This window comes from Rhinatrema bivittatum, chromosome 18 (genome assembly GCF_901001135.1).
Source record: "Rhinatrema bivittatum chromosome 18, aRhiBiv1.1, whole genome shotgun sequence".
Lineage (NCBI taxonomy): Eukaryota > Metazoa > Chordata > Amphibia > Gymnophiona > Rhinatrematidae > Rhinatrema > Rhinatrema bivittatum.
The window spans coordinates 48404618-48430354 of NC_042632.1; the positions used below are offsets into that span (position 1 = coordinate 48404618).

The following is a 25737-nucleotide window of genomic DNA, read 5'->3' on the forward strand; positions in this document are numbered from 1 at the left end:
CTGTGGTGGGGATCTTGAGCCAGAGTCAAACCATAGGCTTGGGCCAAACTCAAACCCTTGGCTAGCTCTGCTCTATTTTAGATCATTTTTAAAGCAGCCCTTAAAGTCATTTACTTTGCAGCAGTTTATTCTTTTTTTTTTCCCCCAATGGGACTCACCTAAGATCATGTCTACTCCTTATTCTCCTCAGTTTATTATTTTCAAAGTTATAATATAACGAGTTAGAGGACTATATTTAGAGGCCCCACAGCCCCCATAAGTCTCCTTTAAATTGTTGGATGTGAACAGATTTCTGGCGCATACATATCTCTTTTAAGCATACCACACGCCAGCTTTCAAATCCATAGTCTCTTCCCTATGTTCTCATCAGCACTAATACTATTATTTTCAGCTTCTTCTAAGCTTTTGCAGCAGTATCATATATATATACTTTTCAGTTTCACCATCTACCCTAATGGATTTCCTTCCAGTCATTTTACAGGTGGTTTCATTAGGGTCATTTGTACATTTGGGAGTTTGTGTGGAATAAATGTCATTAATTGCCACACCAGCTTCATTTCTCTTCAGCTCCTGAGCCATCCATTATTCCCCTCTAGTTTACTCTTTGTAGTTCACTGCACATCTCTTCAGAGTTGTTCTGTCACAAGCTATAGATCTTTTGGTGAATAATTGAGTTAAACTTCTAAATGATAAAAAAAAACCACTCTAATTTATTTACACTGGAGCTCCTTTGACTGGAGCTCCATGATCTAGTGTCTATTTGGCTCATATCTTTCTTGTTTCTCTTTTCTCCATCGGGTGGGGGCTGTCAATGACAACTAGACCTAGTGTACTCCTAGTAAGTTTTCCGGACACCCCAGTTCAAGAAAAACTCATGTATTACATCTATAACTTCTGTCTCAATCTTTTCACATCTCAAAGGTTTCCCCACCGAACCAGTCTATATGTAACTTATTGACGACACCATCCTGAGGTTCGCATATAATAGGTGTAGCTATCTTATATATCTATTATTTACCTGTTAGGTATTAACTTCAGGATGCCATCATTGGTTTTTCCTTCTCCATGAGTCTCCGTAGATGTATAACCAATAATAGGTGGAGTGCTACAGATGCAATCTGCTTTTTTTTTTTAGACCAAGCAGTTTTCCTCTTGCTCCTTTGGGCTTCCAGCTCAGTTGGAATCAGGGTTGGGATTTGGTTCTATGAGCCTTCATTTGCAACTACCCTGGGGATTTTCCTCTGTTTTATGTTCCCTCCCAGCTTAGTTCAAAATGTGAAAAAGGGAAACAAATTATATATTTTTTACACAAATCTTTATATTGATTTTTGAATGTATACTATAGTTATTTATCAAAAATCAATTATTAAAAGTCCCCATGCTTTATCAACCTGCTAACAATACACCATGCAACCAACACTTATTCAATACAATCATGACACATTCTATTCACACAGATATACCATATCTCACAGCTTAGTTTAGGTGATGCAGCAACAGTTGTGGCCAGGATCCATTTATCAGTGCTCCTTCCAGGACCTTGGAGTCATAGGCCCTTACTTCTTCCCCTAGATAGCACAATTGCATGATGACTATGACTTCTGCCCTCCCCCATAACCCATGAAAGATCTGAACTGGGAATTAAACCTAGGCCCCTTTAGCATGGCATTGCACTGAGCCACCAGGCTGGCCCATAATCTACTCTTTTGACCTCTGCTACTTCTAACAACCTTGCCAAGTCATGCATCTGCCTACGCAATTTAGTACATGTGGGCACCATCGACATAGGAAAATGTGGGAGGGAGGTTCTGGAAGCCAAGTTTAGGCTCTCACAGGAAGATTTTAAAAGTCATTGCCAGAAGATGTGATTAAGGCAGTTAGTTTAGCTGCGTTTAAAGAAGGTTTGGATAAATTCCTGGAGGAGAAGACCATAAACTGCTATTAATCAATAAGGAGCAGCCACTGCTTGTTACCAGCATTAGTGGCTTGGGATCTGTTTAATGTTTGGCCACTGTTGGAAACTGGATGGTGGGCTTGATGGACCCTTGGTCTGACCCAGTATGGCATATCTTATGTTCTTACCTAAAATCTGTTCTGGGTAATTTAAGCTCAGTTCTTACTTGAAAAATTACCTTTTCTGAAATTGAAGCTAGAGAGATCTTTAACTTTATGATAAATTATGGGGGTTGTTTGCTGGAGAGTGTTAACACAATTATTTAGCAATAAAAAGGTGTGGCATGAAATAAACACTTCACCCAGGTATAAAAGTGTTATTGCTGATTTTGCATGTCTAATATCAAGCAATACACATTATTACATATTTCATGCAAATGAGAAATTTTTGCTGAATTAAAGGCAGAATATCAAATGGAAATTCATAAATAAATAAAATTCCACAATCATTGAGAGTAGTATTCAGAGAAATGGGAAATTCTGTGCATCTTGTTCCTGGTGAGTGGATATTGAGGGTGCGGGGACATCTTATTGATTATCTTTCTCCAATAGTTGTCAAGTTTTCCAACTGGAGACTCGTTTTGACTGCACGCCAGCCCTCCCTGTGGGAATACGTTAATTCTGTTCACCAACTTGCAAGGAAGTTATCTATCGAAGGGCAAAGAAATAATGATGTGGGGATAATAAAAAAAAAAAATATTGGTCATTTTTTTCAACAAGTTAATTCTTAGCAGTGTCCTCTTAGCATGGTCATACATATGTGAAAGAAAGTTGCTTGATTCATGGGAGAACCTTCAGCACTATGATATCTAGCAATGCCAGTTGGGTTTTATCAGAATAGATAAAATTCTTTTTCTGAAAGTCACAGGAAATATCTCCAGTAATACCTAATAAAGACAGTCCTAAGGAAGCATTTTTTTTTTTTATTACTGATTTGGTGACTAGTAGAATGAGGAATAAGCTAGGAGAAAAAGTTACCCATTCTGAAGTTTAGGAGTGAATTAAACTGAATAAAGAAAAAAGTTGTTCCTTATATCGGAATGTGTTCTGGAAAATAGCCTACATTCTGTTATGAAAGGCAGAGATGGTCTGCGGCTTCCATTCCAAGAGGAGCAGAGTAAAGAATTTTGTAGATTAAGCAAAAGTGAGTGAATTTAATTTCATTTATCATCCTCTGGGGAAAAGGATAACTCAGCCGATTTGGCCTGGCTTTCTTGCGCAGGATTCCATGAATGAAATGTTTATCTGCACGTGTCTATGGTTATACCATGGTGAAACTCGAGCCCTAATTTTCATGCCAGGGGCAGGGGGAGGGGAGTTCAGAATATTGGGGAAGTGCAGTCATCCATAAGCCACAGCATGCTGCAAATAAGTGAAGTTTTTTGGGGGTGTTGATATAGTTTCATCAGACTTTGGCACTTTTGCCATAACTTTCAATGCTATTTGTGTGTGTGTGTGTGTGTGTGTGTGTGTGTGTGTATGAACTTTTAAACTCTGATCTTGGAAAATGATGAAAATGTTCTGATGAAAACTTCAGGGACTGAAATGTCGGCTTCTTCTTTTGATCCTGTTGTGTGTCTGGGTACTGTATGGCTCTGTTTTCTGTTCTCATTGCTTGGTGCTGTACTGCTGCACTCACAGAGTTCAATACTGGCTTCTGATTTTTTGCCTTTTGCAGTGCTAAACCAAATTTTGTTCTAATGCAAAAAAAGCAAAACCCCATTAGTATAGTGGCTTAAAAACAGAATTACTGACCACATAGACAAGGGAGAGTCAACATGGCTTTTGCAAAGCGATATCTTGCCTTACCAATTTACTAGATATTTTTATTTATTTATTTATTTATAAATTTTTTTATACCGAAGTTCAGGTAACAGAATTACTTATCACTCCGGTTTACATAAGTAGAAAACAATGACAACATATGTCTTACAATGAACAAGGGAGTGAACAACTTGGATAATATAACATAACTAGGAACAGTAGCAGTATGCACTATTAGAGCGAAACTAGCGCATGGGGAGGGAAATTTGCTAATGGGGGGGGAGGGGGAAGGAAGGTTGTTCGTGGAGGGGGGGAGGAGGGAGAAATTTCTTATTGATGAGTAAAAACATGAGCATAGGTTCTGGACCTATTTTTTGAAGGTGTAAATAAACACAAGGAGAAAGGTGCATCGGTTGACATAGTGTACATTGATTTTCAGAAGGCATTTGGCTAAGTCCTTCATGAGAGACTCCTCAGAAAACTGGGAGATCGTTGGATAGGAGGCGGTTTCCTATTATGGATTGGGTAACTGGATAAAAGACAGGACAGAGATGGAAGGACTAAATGGTCAGTTTTCTGAATGGAGAAAGGTTGTCAGAGGCATGCCCTAGGTACTGGGACCTGTGCTGTTTAGCATATTCATTAATGATCTGGAAGAGGGAACCGTGAGTGAGGTGACCAAATTTGCAGATGATACAAAATTGTTTTGTAGCAAAAATGTTGGGTGGTACCTGAAAATTGTTTTCTGTCCTTAAAACAGAGGGATTCTGAGGAACTGCAGAAGGACCTGGGGAGATTAGGAGACTGGGCTTCTAAATGGCAGATGCAATTTAATGTGGACAAGTGCAAAGCAATGCATCGAGGGAAAAATAGTCACAACTATAAATACACTATACTGGGTTCCATGAAAGGCTTTCAAAATTACCCTCCTTGTGCTCTGAAAAGATATTGTATTTCATGTATTTGTTATTTTATAATATTTTTTAAATCTAAGAGTATACCAGAAATAGCCTGTGATTTATCTGTTTGTCACATTCTTTATCCATGTATAATGGATCAATTCATTTTTGCAAGTGCTGAAAAGTCTGCAGGACAAAAACGTGTGCCTCATTGAAAGAGTAAATGGCAAAACTGAATTGTTTTTACCACGTTTAAGGTAGAAGTTAAGGACAGTATTTCTGGGTTGTCTAGCTTATGGTTGACATTTTGTGCTACTACTGGTTTTATTTTGATAGGTATGGTGATGGACATCTTTAGATATAGAAGAATCTAGAAATATAGTAGGGCGGTAATTTTAATTCAAGTGTAAAAATGGTCTTCAAATATAGCTTGCATAAGTGGATAATGTAACCAAGTTATTTTCCAAATTACTTTGGCCTGGATTTATCAAAATGCACTAAATATCACATGTGATAGAAAAAGGGGTGTGTTTTATGGTAATACCTATGGTATTTCCTACATACAACCACTGGGGGGGGGAAAAGGAGGGGAGAGAGGGAGAGAGAGAGAGAGAGAGAGAGAGAGAGAGAGAGACTATCCATAATGCCCTCACACTACATAGGTATTTATATCTCTATGGGAGGCCCACATAGTAACTCGAGGTGAGGTTTAGGTATTAGAGTAGGGGTTAGGGGCCACTTTGACATTCAAAGTGAGACTTACGAAGTGAAGATTTGATGACCTTCGAAGTGAGGAAACTCAGTCAAAGATGAGATTTGTGCAATGTTCTCTCAACCTAGCTTGATGTTACCCAGGTAGAGCGTCCATCAAGCTAGGTTGAGAGAACATTGCACAAATCTCATCTTTGAGTGAGTTTCTTCACTCCGAAGGTCATCAAATCTTCACAGGAGAGCACGGATCTGTTCGTATGTCCCACTTTGAATGTCAAAGTGGTCCCTAACCCCTACACTAATACTAAACCTCACCTCGAGTTACTAGGTGGGCCTCCCATAGAGATATAAATACCTATTTAGTATTAAGCCATTATGGCTAGTCTCTCTCTCTCACAGCTGGTGCCCTCTTTTTCTGATTTGCATTGCACCATACATTATGGTGCTATCGCATGCATTAAAGGTGTTGTTTGTTTAAAGTGTTTTTATTACACATAGAAGTTAACTTGTGGTTTGTAACAGTACAGCCCATTACTGTCCTAAGGAGCTTTCTTAACTCTATTTGTTTAGGTCGGTAAACAAAGCCTTTTTCAGGTTGCATCCTCAACAGTGAGAAAACATTTGCAAACCACAAATACGTCCCTTGCCCTGGAACAGCAATGGGTTAAAATCAAGTACAAGTAAAGATGCATGCTGCAGTATGTATTGACAGTGCTAGATGCTGAAGGATCTTGGGAAATGCTTTTATTAATTCGTATGGCAGCTTTCCCAGTTAAAGGATGACAGCGAAGCGGCATGACTTGTTGCCATATTCCTGAACCGATAACTGCTAGTTCAATAATATTTGAATTATTGGCAAACTGCTGCCACAGTGACATCTTTATGCGTGGTGACATTTAGGATAAGAACGAGCATCTTGATCTGTAGCATCTTTCTCTTCCGTTTTTTTTTTTTTTATTCAACACAGTCTGTTCGCCTCCCTCCCCACCCCACCGAGTGTTAATATCAGTGAGGAGCAATAGTTAATTGTTGGTGTATGCTTTCTAATGCCATCTCAGTTTCTGCCTCACTTTGGGATAAATCCTTTAGTTTAGTTAGTTAAAATTGGATTATTGTAATTAATCACCATAACGCTAGTCCTTTCCCACTTTGACAGCTGCCATTTAATGAGTAGGAAGTACCATAAGTGCTTGCAGTTTATCAGGCCAAGTGGTGGCTGAATGTATTATATCTTTCTGAAGTGTTGTTACTGAAAAACCCAGAGGGTATTTCATGCAGATCAAAGGTGATATATAAACATGTAACATGACAGCAGATAATGATCGTAAGGTAGCTCGTTTGCCTGTTTTTCCAGTGCAAACTATGCAATATCTGGGTTTATTCTACTTCCCCGCCACTAAGGATCCTCTCTGCCAAAAGTATAATATAGCATATGAGGAATGAATCTGACAAAATGCAAACTGGGATTGATTATTTTTTTTAATGTGAGGAAGGGTATTTTGCTACAAACCTAGTCATTGAAGCATATTGGCTCTCGTAGCTTTAGAGTTCATCTTCTTTAATTCTTGTGATTTTGTGCACTTTCTTTCAAAGGTATGCTTTCATAGATATGAAAATTTATTTTTACATCTCCAAATTCTAATACTCAGGGTTCTTTTTTAATTCAACATCATTGTCATTCCTCATGACCTTTTAATCTCATGCAACTTGTGCTTCTGTGCTGGTGCCACTTTTGGGGGCTGTTAATCATATAATTAATTTTCACTACACTTTCAATTAAATGTCCCCACACCTTCGCTTTGCACTCTTGTCTATGAAAAATGAATGGTCTCCATTATTAACAACTGATGATTGCAGCTGTACTGGGCACACATGGAGCTAGGCAGTGCTTTTATGACCTTGAAAATCTGTCTTAAAAGTATAAAAAAGCTATTTTTCTTCTATTACTTTCTCCTTTATTGTCCCTGATTGCTCTATTTTATTTAATGGCTGTTGGCCACCATTGTTTTACACTTGACCTCATCTAGAGTGAAGGATGTTAAGGGAACCTGTGATTTCACCTGCAAAGAAGGAACGGATTTGCCAGAGGACTCTCTCGCAAAGGGTAGGCTCTATAAGCCATTCTATCCTCAGTCGTGGCCCTGCTCTTCTTGCAGGATTCAGTAGTGGCCTTACCCCCAGCGTTTGTTTGCACTCAACTAACGAGGGCCCAGGATTCTTTCTTAAAATCTAGATCTTTGCTAATAGCAAAATAATTTTCTTTCACAAAATTCAAGGAGCAGGATCCTGCTGTATGGTACGCGCAACATGCACTTGGAAAGAAAATGTATTTATAGTAATGTTTAACCCGCCTGTTACCTGTTCTGGGTGGTTCACAAAACAACGTACATAATTAAAACATCACCACATCATGGGGCTTATTCTGTTTTGTGTTTTGGGGAAAAAAAACCTTAGTAAATATGACCCTCAGGCCTGGATTTATCAAAATGTGATAGAAAAAGGGGAATGTTTTATGGGACCATGGTCCCCCCTAAACAGGGGGACCATGTTTAGGGGAGGGAGGGAGAGAGAACCGTAATGCCCTTGCCCTAAATAGGTATTTATATCTCTATGGGAGGCCCACCTAGTAACTTGAGGTGAGGTTCAGGTATAAGGGTAGGGGGTTAGGGGCCACTTTGACATTCAAAGTGAGATGTACAAACAGAGAACTGTGCTCTCTTGTGAAGATTTGATGACCTGCAGAGTGAGGAAAGTCACTCAAAGATGAGATTTGTGAATGTTCTCTCAACCTAGCTTGATGGACTCTCAACCTTCTTATCCTGTAGCCATTTCAATGGTGAAACTACCTATACCTTATAGGGGATATTCAAGAGTATTAACACTAAAAATTGTATTATTATTATTATGAGCACTACCAGCCATATGCAGCACTATGCATAGACACATAAGAGGCAGACTCTGCTCCCTGCAGTTTATAATCTAGTCAGGATAGACAAGATATATATGGACAAAAGGTGGAGTTTATTTATTTATTATTTATTAAAAGTTTTATATATACTTCATATAAGGACAACCATGCTAAGTGGCTCACAGTAATCCATGCATAAGGAAACCAAAATACAGGACTAGCCAAACAACACAAGAATGATGCCACTAAAAGCAAAGTATTCTGCTGAAATCCACTGCTTATTCTTGGGATAAGCAGCTTAGAATCTCTCTACCCCTTGGGATCCTGCCAGGTACTTGTGAGCTGGCTTGGCCACTGTTGGATACAGGATACTGGGCGTGATGGATCTTTTGTCTGACCCAGTATTGCAAGCCATATGTACTTATAAATAAGAGGCTTTGAGTTACAATAGCCAGGTCATGATTGGGAAGAGCTAAACCAACTGAGGAATAACTGAGGAAGAAACAACTTTATCTGAGTAAAAGCCTGTTAAGTCTAATTTAGGAAAAACAGCCAGTAGGGTGGTTGAGTGTAGGGTAGACAAGTCCTTATCAAAAGCTGAGTAATATTATACTCTGACACCCTAAATTGATACTCAGGCTGATGGCATGTCAAGCAAGCTTTCTACTGCTTCTCTGCAATCCTAAACAATTCAGTGGAAACAAAATGGAGGAAAATACTGTTGAATCAGCCAAGAAAACACACTTATTGCCATCTGAAAATGGCACTTAGCCGTGACAGCAAGCAAGGGAGAAGCAATTGCTATATTTATCCAGTCGTCGGAAACAGGATAGAAAATGCCTTGTTTATCAAATTGCTTGAAATACGATAGGTCTTAAGGACATAATTCATCACATTATGAAGACGTCAAGATGTGCATGAGATGGCGAACCATATGCACGACATCTTTCACATTATCACACAGGTTTGATGAGCAGATGTGTTAAAAACTGATGACAAATATAGAGCAACTAGCAAAGACAAGGAGCCAGTAATAGCCTAAAATGAATTCAATTACATGGACTCTGTGACCAAATTTGCATCTAGATTGGAATTTCTCAAATAATTTCAGCTGATAAATGTGTTCATAAAACAACTCTATCCTCAGTCCTCATTTTCTCATTTACTGGACCTGTAGACTTATTCTTAATTCCAATATGTTATAGAAACGAGGCTATAATTTTGGAATGTGTTATCATAAAAAAGCAAACCTGCACTTGATGAATAAACAGAAATTAACAAACATTGTCAATGAATTTCTAACAATGTTTGGATGGAAGGTATTCCTTCAATAAATTACAAAGGTAGGAATGCAGTTTATTAATCATATTCTTTCTCTTTTTCCTCCCTCTTAGAAAAAAACATATTAATTTATCTTTTCCTAGATCATGGGCTCTGATTACATTTTACTAAGTTGATCATCTATCACTAAACACCATGGAACAGATTTGAGGACTAGGAAAATGTGGATAAAACATTCAAAAAAACCTTCAAGTCTCCCTTTGCTTGTATAGGTTTGAAATAGCTCCTTCTTTTTGCTCTAAGCTTTCATGTCTTCCAGCTGGTGCCACTGCAACATCTGTCTTGGCAGGAAACTGTGTGGGGAAAAGGATATGGATATACACAAACTTCCTATAGTCCTGGCATTGTGGCTTCCTGGCAAGTGAAACAATAGACTATAGGAAAGAAAGGCAGTAGGGTAGAAGCACGCAATGTATGTAGGGAAAATACAGATAGAGAGAGATGGTCAATGGTAGGAATTGTCATAAAGCAGGGCTAAGTTTTGGCCAAAGGCGAACATTTTGGAATTTTGATTTTTAGAAATCAACCACGCCACAAGAGGCCTCAAGTTGGAGTTGTGTGTTTGTTTTTTTTTTTACTGTTTCTAAGCCCAATCTATATTTCATTTTCCAGGAAACTGCACTGCTTGAGCCCCAAAAGCACACAAATATTACTCTCATGTTTCGTTTTAATACCAAAAACTCTGAGAGCTGTCATGCTTCAGTAGCTACAGCTGCAGGTTACTGACTACAGTTATAAATAAATAAGAATACAAATAGAATCAGAATTAATAGCTAAAACTGTCATCTGGAGCAAGATTATGGGTGCGTAAGGCTCTGACTTTTGTATGTGTGTACTGTAAAAGGTAGATTTTTAGAGTCGCATGCAGGTGCTCATGTGCGTGTATTTGCCTGCGCGCACACATGGACACACAAATTTAATAATCTGCGCGTATGTTATAAAATCCGCTACCCATGTGCACAATTTTATATTACATGTACATGAATAAGGTCTCGTGCATGCGTAAGTGGGGGGATTTTAGTAGTTGCGCGCGGTGACGCATTACGGCCTATTTCCCTGTAACCTCCCAGTTCACCCCTGTAGAAGGAGCAGACTTCCTAAACCCCCTACCTAACCCATCTCCCTTTTACCCTATTAGCCCCGACTGCTGACAACCCTAATTTTTTTTATTTTACCACTTACCCGCAGTCCATAGCAGCAGCAGCAACTTTCACGGTCGTCGGATCCCGGTGCGCGCTTGTGCGCGACTCTGACTTAATAGAGCTGTCCCAGCCCACCCATGTCCCACCCAGACCCCGCCCCTTTTTGCGAAATCCTTTCCAAATCGCGTGGCCGCGGGCCTCTTAAAATTCACGTGGCCCACTCGCATCCCAGTCACGCGCGTATCTCCAGGATTTGCTACGTTAGGGCTTTTAAAATTCACCCTTAATTGTACTGTATGCTGATCGGGGCCAACTGAGCTCAAGACACACTTTCTATGCTATCATATTTTATTTGTAGTGGAAAAGACCGTGAGAGAATCAGCTGAACCTCTAGATAGCCAAAGGGTTAAAGAGGTGCTCTGGGAGGATCAAGAGATAGCAGAAACACGAAATGAATTATTTGCCTTAATCTTTACCGAGGAGGATGTTGGTGAGATGCCCACATCAGAAACATTCTTTGATGGTGATGATTCTGAGCGACTAACGCAAAACACTGTGAAATTGTAAGATGTAAAAGATCAAATTGACAAACTAAAGAGTAACAAATCACCAGAACCAAATGGTATTCACCCCAGAGTTCTGAAAGAACTGAAATTGTAAACCTATTGCTAGTAATCTATAAGCTATCATTTAAAACAGTCACAGTACCTGAAGACTATTCTTCAGGGTATCCAATGTAGGGAGGGTAGGCTGGAGGGTGTCCAATGTAATACCAACTTTTAAAAGGGGATCCAGGGATCACCTGTGAAATTACAGTCTGGGGAGCCTGACACTGGTGCTAGGCCAAATGTTAGAAGCTATTCTTCAAAACAAAATTACAGATCATATAAATAGACATAGCTTAACTGGGAAAAATCAACATGGGTTTAGCAAAGGGAAGTCTTGCCTTAGATTTTTATTTTGAAAGTGTAAATAAACATGAGGCCCACTGTGTGGCTCAGCTAGTTAACTGGATAAACTTATCTGGCTGTGAGGCCATGCTGCTGAATATATCCGGCCATCTTTAAGTTAGCTGGATAACTTATCCGGCTAATTCAGCTCCTCCCAGTTACATTCCCGTAATGCCCCTGTCTTATCCGGTTAGAATTTAGCTGAAGAAGTGCCCAGATATTCATTTAGTCAGATAACTTCTGAGTTATTGTCCTTGTGGGCGATATTTTAAAATCCTTAGCTCAATGTGCAGCAGAGGTAAAAAAAAACCCAAAACAAATGGAATGTTAGGAATTATTTGGAGAAGAATGGAGAATAAAGCAGAGAATATCATAATACTTCTGTATCGATCCATGGTGTGACAGCACCTTGAGAATTACTGTGTGCAGTTCAGGTCACCTCATCTCAAAAAAGACATAGCAGGATTAGAGAAAGTGCAGAGAAGGGCAACAAAAATGATAAAGCAGATGAGAAAGCTCCCTTATGAAGAAAGGCTAAACAGGCTAGGGCCCTTCAGCTTGGAAAAATGATGGCTGAGAGGGGATGACGGAGATTTATAAAATCACGAGTGAGGTGGAACAAGTAAATAAGGGATGTTTCTTTACCCTTTCAAATAATACTTAAAGGGATACACCAAGAAACTAACAACCAGCAATTTTTCACTCAATGCACAATCAAGGTGTGGAATCTGTTGCCCGAGGAGATGGTAAAGGTAACTGGGTTTAAAAGAGGTTTAGACAAACACCTGGAGGAAAAGTCCATAAACAGTTATTAGACAGATAGACTTGGGAAAGCCAGTGCTTATCCCTGGGAGTGAGATACAAGAAATAGATCTGCTTTTTTGGATCTACCGGGTACATGTTTTAGGTTTTTCTGGAACCAGTCTGGCCTAATCTAGTTGTTCAGGGTCAGAGCCAGTTGTGTGCAGCAGGGACCCTCAGGCTTACGGGAGAAACACTTATTGCTGTGGCAGCAAGCAAGGATACTTTAATTGAAGATCCTGGGATAGAAAAATAAATTATACACACAGTAACCTGGTTCAGTATATAGAGATTGTGTGCTGGTATGACCAGACATGATAGGCAGGGAGGTAGATGGATATGCAAACTCAGTAGTACAGGTTACATCCTGTTGTGATCAGCGGTCTGCCGCCACTCTTGCCTCCAACCCCAACCGGCTGCCAGAAACTCCCGTCACCCGCGTCAGACCCCCAACACAGTCCGCGGCCAGCCACCGCGCTATGAAGGCCAGACATGCGGCAAGACTTTTAAAATATTTCATTGCCATCCCCCCACCGCCCTATCATTTTATCGTACTGCAATATTACAAAATTGTTCAGTTAAATTGAGGTAAACAATCTTATTTTAGTTGCAATTATTGTAAATAGATCTTTCTGTAAATAAGTTCCTTCTATTTTGACGGTTGTTTTTTATTCTCTATTTCACGCTACCTATTTTTTCCCTCTCTTCTCCTGTCTCCCTTACCCCCCTCCTCTTTCTTGCCTGCTCCCATCCCCTGCTCCCTGTTCATTGTAATTCCTCCTTTATTTGAGTTAATTGTAAACCGGCGTGATGTGCCATACGAACGTCGGTATATTAAAAGTTGTTAAATAAAATAAATAAATAAATAAAATAAGACGCCGATGCACTCCAGAGTTGCCCCTAGGCATGCAAGCCAGAACGCCAGTAATTTTAAGGGCTCGCGGCAGGAAATTCCCCACGGCGCCCTCTGATGACATCAGTCTCCCTGGGAATAGAGTCTGGCTCATTCTGCATTCAGATGCCTCGGTAATAGATCGTCTTGTTGTGAGTGTGCTTTGCCATGGTGTTCCTGGTTCCTGACTTCTGCTCCTGATTCCTGTTCCTGCTGTGTGTTCCTGCATTCCAGTGTCTTGTCCCTGGTTCCGTGGTTGTTGTTTCGTCTTGAGTTCTTGTCTTCACGGTCAGTCCCTCTTTGTCTGTTGTCAGCATCCCCTGCTCCTGTGGTCCTTTGTCCTCCTCTTCGCTCCTTGCTTCTTCGGATTGGCGTTCTGGCTTGACCCTTGGACTGGACCCTGACACTGATTGAACTCTGCCTGCCTTGACCACAGCCTGGACCGTGACACTGACTGAACGCCACCTGTATCGACCACAGCCTGGACAGTGACATTGATTCAACCCCTGCCTGCTTCTGACCGCAGCCTATTCCTGTTCCTGTTGTCTGCTGTCACCCATGGAGAAGATGGTGGATGCCTGGAATGCCCTTCCAGAGGAGGAGCTGAAGACGAAAACAGTTAAATTCAAAGTGGCATGGGATAAACACCGTGGATCCCTAAAGTCTAGGGATGGAAATGAAGAAAAGGGTGCATAGGGGTAATTTGCTGGTGCGGCAGTTACTATCCTTAATCAATAAGCCTTGATACATTTGATGCAACTGCAACAGTGCTTTCTGCTTCAACAGCAGGGGGAAAGGGGGAATTGGATTCAGAAAACAACCAATGAGGGCTTCAACTTTTACTGTCTGGGGAACTGATAAGCATGGGGGTAACCTGCATGGAACAGCAATTACTACCCTTAACCAATAAACCTTGATGCTTTTGATGCAATTACAACATCACTCTCCACTTTGACAGTGGTGAGAGGACGGGGTGAAAGAGGAAGAGGAATTAGATTCAGATGACCACCAACACGGGCCCTGAATTTTACGGTCTGGGGTACTGATAAGCAGACCTAAGTGAAAAAGTAGAGGACTGCTTGTAAGACTAGGTCCATGAGCAAAACACATCAGCACTGTATGAATTTTCAAGAATGCTCATTGAACAACAGCAAGGAGCAGCAGTTGTTACCCTTTAAAGAAACATGGGGTGACGTGCATAGTGCGGCAGATACTACCCCAAGAAGCTTGCTGGGCAGACTGGTTGGGCCATTTTGTCCTTTTCTGCCGTCATAACTAGGTTATTATGTTATTATGACCTGAACTGGCCACTGTTGGGATGCTGGGGCTCACTGGACCTTGGTCTGATCCAGCATGGCATCTTTTTATGTTCTTAAATGAGAGATGTACAACTGAACTGAAGAGTTTAAAGTCTCTGCTCTTGGTAGCTGTACGCCAGTCAAGCATCCGTTACAGCAGCAAAGCTTTACGAGACAATAAATTGTAAATGTATTTTTGGTACCAGCAATATTTCTTGACACTGACTATATTCTTCACGAAAATTTGCAATGTAAAGTCTAAGGGAAATATTAACGGTGTGAATCTATACACCCTAGAGATAGATGTGCAGATGCTCGATAAAACATTGACAGTTGTGTTTATTAAGAGTACAATGAGTGTGTATTGTGCTTAAGTACAAGGCAGTATCTTTCAGAGCTTCTCCTCTCCATATGTCCTACTTACTTCCTGTTGAACAGTGACTCCCGTGCCTTTGTTTTGTAAAGAATTATTGTAAATAAGCACATTAACTGCTTGCCATAGGAGGCTGGGATTTAGGGAATCATGTATGCTATAAAAAGCAGTCTTTCCTTTGTGTGTGTGTGTGTGAGCGAGTGTGTGTGTTGGCGGGGGTGGGAGGCCTATGCATGTTTCAGTTAAAAGAAACCAAAACAAAAATGGCTTATTTCAGTTTGGATTACCGGTTTGTTTTAAATGAATGCAATTCCCTACGGTGGATGGTATTTATCATCGTAAGGTAATTTCTGAATCATTTGTATATTCAGGTAACATCATCCTTTGCCTGTACCTGTTTTGTTCTGATGAATGGAGTATAACTCAAGAAATGTTTTAAATTAGTCCAAAAAGGTATCACGTTTGGACAATTATGTCACTTAGGAGGAGGGGGTATTAGGTAATCAAAGCAGCGTGTTGGCGTCAGCTATTAGATGGCAGTCCAGCATTTGCTAGCTGACAACCCACTGTCTTTGTATCTGCTGCAATTTTAGGGGTGTGCACTACAAACAATTTTGTTTCATTTTATTAACTTTATTTATTTATTTGAAGAATTTTCAATACCGTTGTTAAGCAGGTGCCGTCACAACGGTTCACAATAAGGCACATAAATTAATGTTGCTAAATTTTTTTTAAATTATATCAACTTAAACAGGTGCCATTAGGGTACGGTAACATAGTTTCATAATAAATACTAATTGTTGGGTGTGATAAAACATGTCCATTTCTATTTTTATCAGCTATAAACTGAATTAATTGTTAAATCATATCTTTAGTGTTAAAACGAGAATCTAAAATAAAATACACACATATTGAGCGAGGTGATGTGTGTGGGTGGCATTTTGTGTGTGTTTTTTTTGTTTTGTTTTGTTGAGGGTTTTTCTGTTCATTTTATTTATTTGAAACAAAATAAACACAAAATGGAAATGCAAAAGAAACTAAAAGGCCAGGTTCCCTACCCCGACCCACCGAAACAAATCTCAGCGCCACTGTATGGACCTTCTCCAATGCCCTGCTCCCCCGATTGCCTCCTACCCTTTCCCCTCTGCTGACTCCTGTTTGAAAAAGGTGCTGGTCGGCTCTAAGGCTGGTGCCGTTTTGTCGTGCGACCATACAGCAACAAAATGGCGCCAGACGCAAGGCCGGCCCATGCAATTTTTAAATCAGCAGTGCAGACGCGACTGGGGATCTCGTCCGTTTGTACTTTGCAGATCCCAGGGAATGGGTAAGAGGCATCTGGAAAGTAGAAAGAGGGTACAGGAGAAAGCTCAATGTTTAAACGCTGGCAGTGCTGAAGGTTTTGCAGCGCTGGGAGACCAGGTTAAGGTGGGTGTCTTCTTTTTTTTTGAAATGGAAAAAAAAATTTTTTTTCATGGATTTTTTTTGTTTTGTTTACTTTTGAAGCAACACATAACAAATCGATCTTTTTTTTTGTTGTTGTATTTTTTTCCTGTCTGTTTAGAAAGGAATACACATCCCTATTATTTTTGCCTCTGTGTAACCAATGCTTATTAATATTCTGCCTTTTAGCTATTTCTAAGTGGATTATATTCAGGTAGTGGAGGTTCTTCCCCTGCTCCCAGAAGACCTTGCAATCTAAGGGCCTGGTTCATCAAGGCATTTTCCCGTAGACACACAATGGAAGAAATGCCTTTAGTGAATCAGGCCCTAAGGCATGTAGTTGAGGCAATGGAGATACCCTGTTTCCCCGAAAATAAGACATCCCCCGAAAATAAGACCTAGTAGAGGTTTTGCTGAATTGCTAAATATAAGACCTCCCCCGAAAGTAAGACCTAGCAAAGTTTTTATTTGGGAGCATGCCCGTCGCACAGAACACCAGAGCATGCAGCTGTGATTTTTTTACCCTGCAGGATTCACAGTTAGTTGTCATCACAAACCAGCATAACCAGACAACTATTCAGAATATGATAAATGTTCATTTTTTTGTTCAACAATATATGTGAATTCTTCTTCATGGAAAAATAAGACATCCCCTGAAAGTAAGGCCTAGTGCATCTTTGGTAGCAAAAATTAATATAAGACACTGTCTTATTTTCGGGGAAACACGGTAGGTGTGACTCGCTTAAGGTCACAAGGAGCAGCGGTGGGATTTGAGCCCTGGCTTCCCGGGCACAAGGCCTGCTACGCTACCCGTTAGTCTGCTCTCCCTCTCCCATGAGTAGGCTCCGACGTCCTGAAAAAAAACCCAAAACAAAACCTGTGTTATGCCTCTGCCTCTCCTCACGCAGGCTGGGTGCTGGCACCACGTTCATGTACTTGTTTAAAATCCTTCAACCTCTGGTATAGAAGCAGCAAAGGTGGCACACGAGGTTCTGAAGGACACCGAGGGACAAGTTTATCTCTTGGCCAAGAGCAGGCAGCGTCTGACACAGCTACACGAGAGTTATCACACATCCATAGGGAGCGAAATAAATCCCGTCATCTCCCCTTGTGAAATTCCTTCGTGGAAACCGCCGTGCTTATCCCTTGTGTTACTACTCTTGTCATACCCTTGATCACGCCGGCAAATTTATATCAGACAGTGAGGTTCCAGGAGGAGCAGTAAAGATTGGCTGAGATTGCTCCTTGTTGTGCTAATCCAATGAAATGCCCGCAGTCGTTCACATGACTTCTAGAAGCACAGACAGATATAACAACAGCTGTAAGCTGTTCCTGGTGAATGACATCTGGAGTGCAATCTAAAATTATTGAATAATAGTTGGCAGTGAGTACACTCTTGATAATTTTTTTGAGCTGTAGCAGCCCCAAGCATTTCAAATTCATTCTCTCTTTCTTTGCCCAAGTAATGAGCTTATTTGAATTTTACTTTCAATTTGTTCTTACAGGTTGACTCATAACTGGATTACATTTTGACATTAGCTCAATCACACCTAAAAGAAGCTGCCGTGGCTCGGTTTCATGCAACCTGTCAATTGTTCCTTGAAAAGAAAAAAAGCCAAATGCTTTCAGTTCCCACCGTTCCCTCCAGAGCTTGCAACCAGGGCATCTTGGACGTGGATGTACTTTCCAAGCCCATGCTGAATTCCAGGAGCAATTCAGTTATAGGAGGTAGGTCCCTGCCCCAGAGGGCTTACAATCTGTTTGGACTCGAGGCAATGGAGAAATGGGATTTGAGCCCTGGCTTGCCTGGTTCTCATCCTGTTGCTCTGGGCACTAGGCCTCTCTTCCACTCGACTGTTTCGTTCTGAATTTCAACCCTGCTTCTCATCATCTCTAGTTTTCTCACATTTTAAATGTATGTCTGCTTTTTTTTTCATTGCTGCTTAAAATTAGCATGTGACATTGACCTTTGCCTGCTTTTAAGCCATCTTGGGACGGTCACTACGACTGCACCCCTGTTGTTTGCAACTGGATATTTTCTGTATCAAATAGTTTGCAGCAAAAACAATTATAACACAAGTGCGTACTTGATTAACATAGCTAGACAGCATCAAACATGGGGGACTATTTTGTGTTTATGGGAAAAATGCTTAGTAAATAGGGCCCAGAGTAACATACAGGTGAATTACGCATGGAAATGTAACGTACTATCATAGCAATTTTCAAAAGCCATTTACCTGCTTAAAGAATACAGTACTTGCACGTGTAAAACCTATTGCCAATTCAATAGCAATTATTGCAGCAATTTTCAGAAGCCCACCTCCAGGCGTAAAGTGCACTTACATGTGTAAAACCCAATTTTAAGCCGTAAATCCTTTGAAAAATTCCCCCCACTGTGAATGACGGCAGATAAAGGCCAAAATGGCCCATCCAGTCTGTCTACCATTTATTTGTTTAGGTAGCAATTGCTGCTTCGTGCAGGCAGCCCCAAGCCTTCTGTTAAGGATAGTAGTCACCTACCATTCTGTGCAGACCGCCCCCCCAAGCCTAAATATAAACTATAGGTGCAATAGAAAAGTTACCCTATTTCATAGTACGCACTAAAAACAATACAACCCCCCCCCAGAAAATATTGTTTTATTCTATTGTTTCATTTTGAAAATGGCAAGAAAAGATGTTTCAAATGAATGCACATCCCTACTAAATTTCTCCAGCATGGCAGTGATGTCCAAACTGTCATCAGTCAAATAAACCTCTTCCTGGGAAGCTTCTTGACCAAGTATCCCAATCTTTCTACCCGCCTGGCATCTATGGTGGTACAGCCTCAGATGGGATAGGCAGGACCTCCAGAAGATATTCCCTAATCCCTAAGGGAGTAATTTTCAAAAGGAGTTACACACCAGGGTACTTGCCAGGTACTTGTATCCTGGATTGGCCACTGTTGGAAACAGGATGCTGGGCTTGATGGACCCTTGGTCTGACCCAGTATGGCATTTCTTATGTTCTTATTCGCATAAAGAGCACTTATGCGAGTAAATCCTATGGACAATTCTATGGCAGATATTGTAGCAATTTTGTAACTTGAAAAGCATGATCGTCTTCTTTTGACGTATGAATAAGTTACATCAAGGTTACTATTATTTTGGGTGGGAATTGCCTAAGACCTTAGGCAACCATTCTGTTAGCTTGTACCTGGTTTCAGTACTGTGCCAAGGATCCCAAAAATGTAAATAATATTTTACCTACACTTTGTAATTCCTCCGGATAGCATTATAGAAACTGTATGACCAAATATGGATTGTACGTCAGTTTGACGATTAAAGCTGCTACTAGATTTATGGGAATATTGGGTGAATAATAGTGATTTTATTGGCTGTCATAACTTTTGCTTGGTATAAGCATCTCCACAAGACATTATATTGCATTCTAAGGTAATAATTCAGTAATATATTGGCTCTATGCACAAGTTATTCTTGATATAAGTAGCTATGGAATAAATCAATACAAAGTCACAGTTTCCAAAGGAATGCATGTAGATAACCCTCACCTTGGTCTTTGCACTGCAATAGGACTTAGAAAGTTACCAAATGAAGATTTGTGATAACTCCTCGCTGCATTATAACATTCTGTGTTGGTCAGGGACAAAGGGTAGAAGAATTAGACCTTAAACCCTCCCCCCCCCAAGAAACCTGCTCACTTGGTGAGCCCTGTTTCTTGCAGGTTAAAACAGGACTGGGAGGAAGCAAACGTCAGCTAGAAGTAGAGTATGAGAGAGGAGCCCAGGAATCCTGAAACCCAAGCAGCAGGGAGCCAGCTCTGATCTCACTAAGCCACAGCAAGGAAGCCTGGCATCTTACCTGGAGAACCTGACTGGTGTAGTTTCTGGAAGCGCGGGAAAAACCACTGACTGAAGGAAGCCAGCAGCTGGAAATTTTATGTTTCTGTGAGAGGGGGACCGTCCCCCTCCGAGTGAAAATGGAGGGAGCAGACCTCAAGAAACCAATAACTTCCTGGGGAGTTATTTTGAAAAGAAGCAATCCTTAGTCCTGAGAAAAGTAAAGAGAAAGAGAGAGAAAGCCCAGCACTGATTCCCACAGTCTCCATTATCATTTGATCACAACAGTATGCTCCTTTTTTTTTTTTTTTTCTAAATCGTGCTGTTTAATGTGCTCTCTGCTGTGGCATCTTACCGTGTCAAACTCACAGGTTTAAAGACTGTCGTGCATGGCACCATCTGCCCCTTGACTCACCAAAAGCCATTATCTTGCCAACACTCTCAAAACAGGTCAGGTTGTTTCAGTGCAGCATAGTTTCACGAGCCAGAATCTAAGAAAGAACAGTGAAGAACAGAGAACGGGACAGTCATGATGACAATGTGCAAACGTTGCAAGCCTACATGTGTGGCGTAGAACATCTACTGCCTACATAGGACAGGGGAAATCTATGCTACAGAGGCAAATTCTCATCATTACGGCAGGAATATAACATTCTCTTCGCTGATTTAGAACAAGGCAAAGTCCCTTCCTCCCCAATCAAGGGAAACAAAAAAGTCAGAGACTAATTGAAATTAATTGACTAAGTAAGAAAGCAAATAAATAAATAAATAAAATGTACTACAAACTGCAGTGTGACACGATAGATGAAAAACAAAGCCCGCCGGGTATATATCACGCTGCCGTTTTAGACAGTATGGTCATTTAATGCACTAGCCATCGACATGTACATTAATCTTCTAAACTGTCCACTCTATTGGACATTATTGCCTTTTTGAAAGATTGCAACGCTGGGTGAATAAATCTATCAGTTAGTATTGACCTGCAGTTTCAGTGTCTCAGATTCTCTCAGTTGTATTTTGCTAACTCTGCAGTATCTGTTCTTGCCATAGGATACTTTCTAGGAAATTTTTTTTATTTCAGCACACAAGCGTGCTCATTTCTTTAGCACAGAAGAGATGTTTAGGGTTTGCTTTTCAAAACGCCTTATTTATATGCATTGAAATCCTATTTTATGCATGTAAGCAGCGTTAGGACAACTAATCAGGGCCCAATGTGTGCAAAATTACTTGCATAAACTGTTTCAGACTTTTCCACGCACTGCAATGAGGAGTTGTTCGGGGGGGAGGGGCAGAGAGGGGCAGGGAAACATTCACATATGTACTTTTCATTTTCAAACATATGCGCTGAAATCTACATGCTCACGTTTACACAGGCATAAATATGTGCATGCATGTCGGTGCTGGCTCCACGCACACCTGTGAAACGTCAAAGCTGCCCTGTGTCCATAAGTCCGCTTTGAAAATTCATCCTAAAATCTCTGCCTACTTTGCACGTGCCAGACTTCAGCCCTACACGGCCGGCTGAAAATCCTCCTCCTTATTTTGAGCATTTACGCTAGCATTTTACCTTATTTCTGTTTTACTGTGATAGGCTACTGATACCATAAATTCACCAACAGGAATGCTGCAGTTTTCAAAGCTTCATGGTCCACAAAGGATTCTTATGAGTATTTTTACTGGAAGCGAATTATGATATTGGAACTCTTCCAGCTAGTGATTAACATCTTTTCTTGCATTCCTTGTGACTCTATTGCATGCTAACACTCATCTAATATCATATTCTGTCAGCTTTTTATTGTCTAGAGCAATGTTTCCCAACCTTTTCAAGCTCATGGCAGACCTACATTAATAAAAATGTGTGGCACACCAACCTGCATGGCGCAGGCAATACAGACATGGAGAGGACTCATATGGCCAAAAGAACAGCTACAGAAACCTTGAAAGTTTCAAGTTACAATGTGCAGTACAAAGTTTCTAGTTACAATGTGTATCTTCTTCCATTTCACTAGTTACAATGTTAGAATGTTACAATGTTTCAATGTAAAGTAAGCAGTTCTTGCCTTATTCGTTCAGTTTTATGTAAACTGATGTGATATCTCGATCGAATGTCGGTATATAAAAACAAACAAACAAATAAATAAATCAATGGAAAGCCTCATGAGTGTCTCTTCCAAATTTCAGAAACAGAGACACACATGAACTCATCACAGTGGGCCAGTTCCTTCTCTATAGACGTGCAGGAGAAGGGAAGATGTTTGCTGAGATGTGGGCAGTCAGCTTAGTTAGTTGCTTTGGCTGCTGCTGCTCCCAGCACTCAGAATGAGCCAGGTCTACTGCTCTCTGCGCGCTCTCGCTGTCTCACTCAGCCTGGAGATAAGACAGAGGCTGGAAGGACGCCAAGGATGAAGCTCAGGAGAGGGGAACATATGGGGGTGATGTGTGTGCCACACAAAGCGGGGCCCGCCTGGCCAGGCCCTGCATGCTGCCCTTTAATAACCACACTCTAGGGCTCATGCAGTCGTTAGGAAGAAGCAAGTATAACTACACCGTGTCCTCAGAAAGGAGCTCCTACATGATTAATAGGAGCCACTGATGGTGACTCTTGTTGCTGTGAGGTGCTGAGGGCAGAGCTCAGGTGCTGGTCTGGATCTGGGCATCAGGCAGTGGTGACTTTTCCATGGTACACCCGATCAGGTCTGAAGGTGCACCAGGGTGCCATGGTACACTGGCTGGGAAACACTGGCTGTAGAGTATGACTGATTGATATTAACACACAACACTAACCACAAATTATCACGTTACAAAATCCACACTGTCTGCAGTAGTACAGAAGACTCGAAAAGCAACAGCCCTATCCATGAAAAGGCGGCACCCTGCATATTACACTGGGCTTTAGAACACCTCCTGTTGGGTAAACAGAACCAGCTGAATTGCGATAACTTCCTACACAGAAACTATACACTTGCAGCATACCTCACCTCGATCAAACATGCAAAACACAGATGAACCCTCAAATATAGAATAAGTGACTGCAAATTAGAATTGCGCAGACGAAACCTGAACTGGAAACCCCAAGAAGCCAGACTGCATGCAGTGCAACACCAGAGAAATAAAAATGCATTTACTCTTGTACTCTGCAAAATAAGAAGAGATGTACAGTCTCAAAGCTGATATATTCCAATCTTTATTAAAAATAAAATGATTTTTCCTATATTTTTGCATAGATGTTTTATTTTTCTGCTCATATAGGCCTCAGCCTCTCATTTTTGCTTTTCTATTGTCTTCTCCTAACTCCTTTTTTAGAATTTCTTTTTCATTTTCATTTTCTTCGCTTCCCCCCTACATCTGTTTCTGACATTGATTTTTCCCTTTCATCTTTCCTCCCTATTCTGCCTGTATCCATACAGCTAGAGTTCACCCTTCCTTCTTCCTGTGTCTCAGCCTCCATTCTCCTTCCCCAGCTATATTTCCACCCACTCTCCTTTCGGAGACTCATTCTTTTCATAGTAACATAAAAGACGGCGGAGAAAGACCAAAATGCCCAGATGAGTGCACTTAGAGCATAAGATTTGCCATGCTGAGTCAGACCAAAGATCCATCAAGCCCAGAATCCTGGACTTTTCCTCCAGGGACTTTCGGTACGTGAGCATATAAATTCCCATATGCAGCCCAACACCAGCTCTCCTCACCCCCATCTTTTATCTGACCTCTCAACTCTTTTCCTACTATTGCAACTCCAAGCATGCCCAAAACCCATTACAATGATGGCTTCTACCATCTCTGCTAGTAGAGCATATCAGGTCTTATCATTTTCACTTTGCTTCTTACGAAATCAGTACTTAACGCCAACACCTAGGCTCTTTTCTCTGTCTTACTACCAAGTTCCTGTACCGATGTTCAGCATCACTACCAAGGTTAATGATGTTGTAAAATTTATTTATTTATTTTTTTAATTTTGGTTTCCTCATGCTCATTGAAATTTGGGTTTTAAGCATGGTCCCTTATGCAGGTCACCTCAGCTTTCTTGGAAGCCCAGTGCTATTGCATTACTGCTGTTTAGGGCTGTCCCACTGCTCTGTGCAAATTACCCCCAATGCAATCGTACCACTGCTATTCAGGATTGTAATCGCTGCACTGTGAAGGTTGATAAAGGCCGGCGGGGGCTTGCCTCTTCCTGCCCAGCTCAATCCGAAGCTGAAATGGCGGCAGATGACCCGAGAGTCCTCTACCCTTTTGTATCTCTGCCCTGAGGTTTATGACAACTATCGCTCGGGGCTGAAAATAGGGTAAGCAGAGCAATGACAAGAGTTTCTTCCTTTTTACTCAGTATCATGTAAGATCTTGCAAGTTTAAACTGTTACCTTTATTAGATTTCCAGCTGAAACCTGGTTTGTAATAACATTAAAGCTTTCCACTGCAATCCTTCCGTAGTCTGTAATAATAATAGCTTTTACATGGCACCCACCTCGGGGTGCCTTACAATGAATATACGATGTAAAGTAAACACTGCATAAATCAATGGAAATAGAAATTGCAGGGTATTAACTATCCCTAGTGGTCCATGTTGGACTAATAAATGACTGCATTGTCAGGCATTACTCATTAATTAAAACTTGATTGCAGTAAAAAAAAAAAAAAAAAAGCCAGCAGACTTTTTTTTTATTTATGCTAAGATGATACATGCAGCCCAAAGGTTTGTGGGAAAACCTTTTTATTTATTTATTTTTTTTAGCAAGATATTTCGGGTTAAGTATAAGTTACCTGAAGGACAGAGATGGCTATTCTTGCTTGCCCAATAGGGATTTATAGTAGCTATCATTTCAATAAAACCATGAGACAGACTAGGATGTCCCTACTGGTCAAGGTATGCACAATATGGTCATAATGCTACTGATGAGCCAGAGAAAATGGCAGGTTTTTATGGGCCATGAAAAAAACAGATGGGATGTTTATGTCTTTCATAAGCCTAACAAAGCTATTATCATTGATAGCCACCCAGTGAGGATGTCCATTACAGCTTAAAGTTTTAAGGAATGTGTTGTGCTACAGTTTAAAAGTTTCTGCAATTTATTTCAAGTTTTCCAAAACTAGAAAAAAAAAAACAATAACAATCTTCCAAATGCTTAGCTATACTTCATTTGGAAATGCAATCTAGATGTTAATTATGCATGAAATATTGATCAGGATTTTGCTTTCCACTCCATAATCTTAATAAAACATCTTCAACCTTTCCAAAGATGACATCAATAAAACCGTACAAATTGCAAAATGTACACTGCATGCTGATGGAACCTATATAAAATGATGCTGATGGAACACACATAAAGAACTTGTTATTTTGTTGTTTTCTAAATCAGAGAATCTGACCTGAAATACTGGATATAGGTAAAGCATTTTGCTTGTTACAGCACACCTAAAATTTATAGAGAT

The 25737-nt window shown here is 40.6% G+C and overlaps 1 long non-coding RNA gene across 1 annotated transcript in view; it reads left to right on the plus strand.

The window, feature by feature from the left end:
- Positions 1-25737, plus strand: part of LOC115079963 — a 74953-nt gene that overhangs the window by 17969 nt on the left and 31247 nt on the right. The window contains exon 3 of the long non-coding RNA XR_003853466.1: positions 17978-18200. This is a non-coding gene — a long non-coding RNA (uncharacterized LOC115079963). The remainder of the gene's footprint in view (positions 1-17977; positions 18201-25737) is intronic.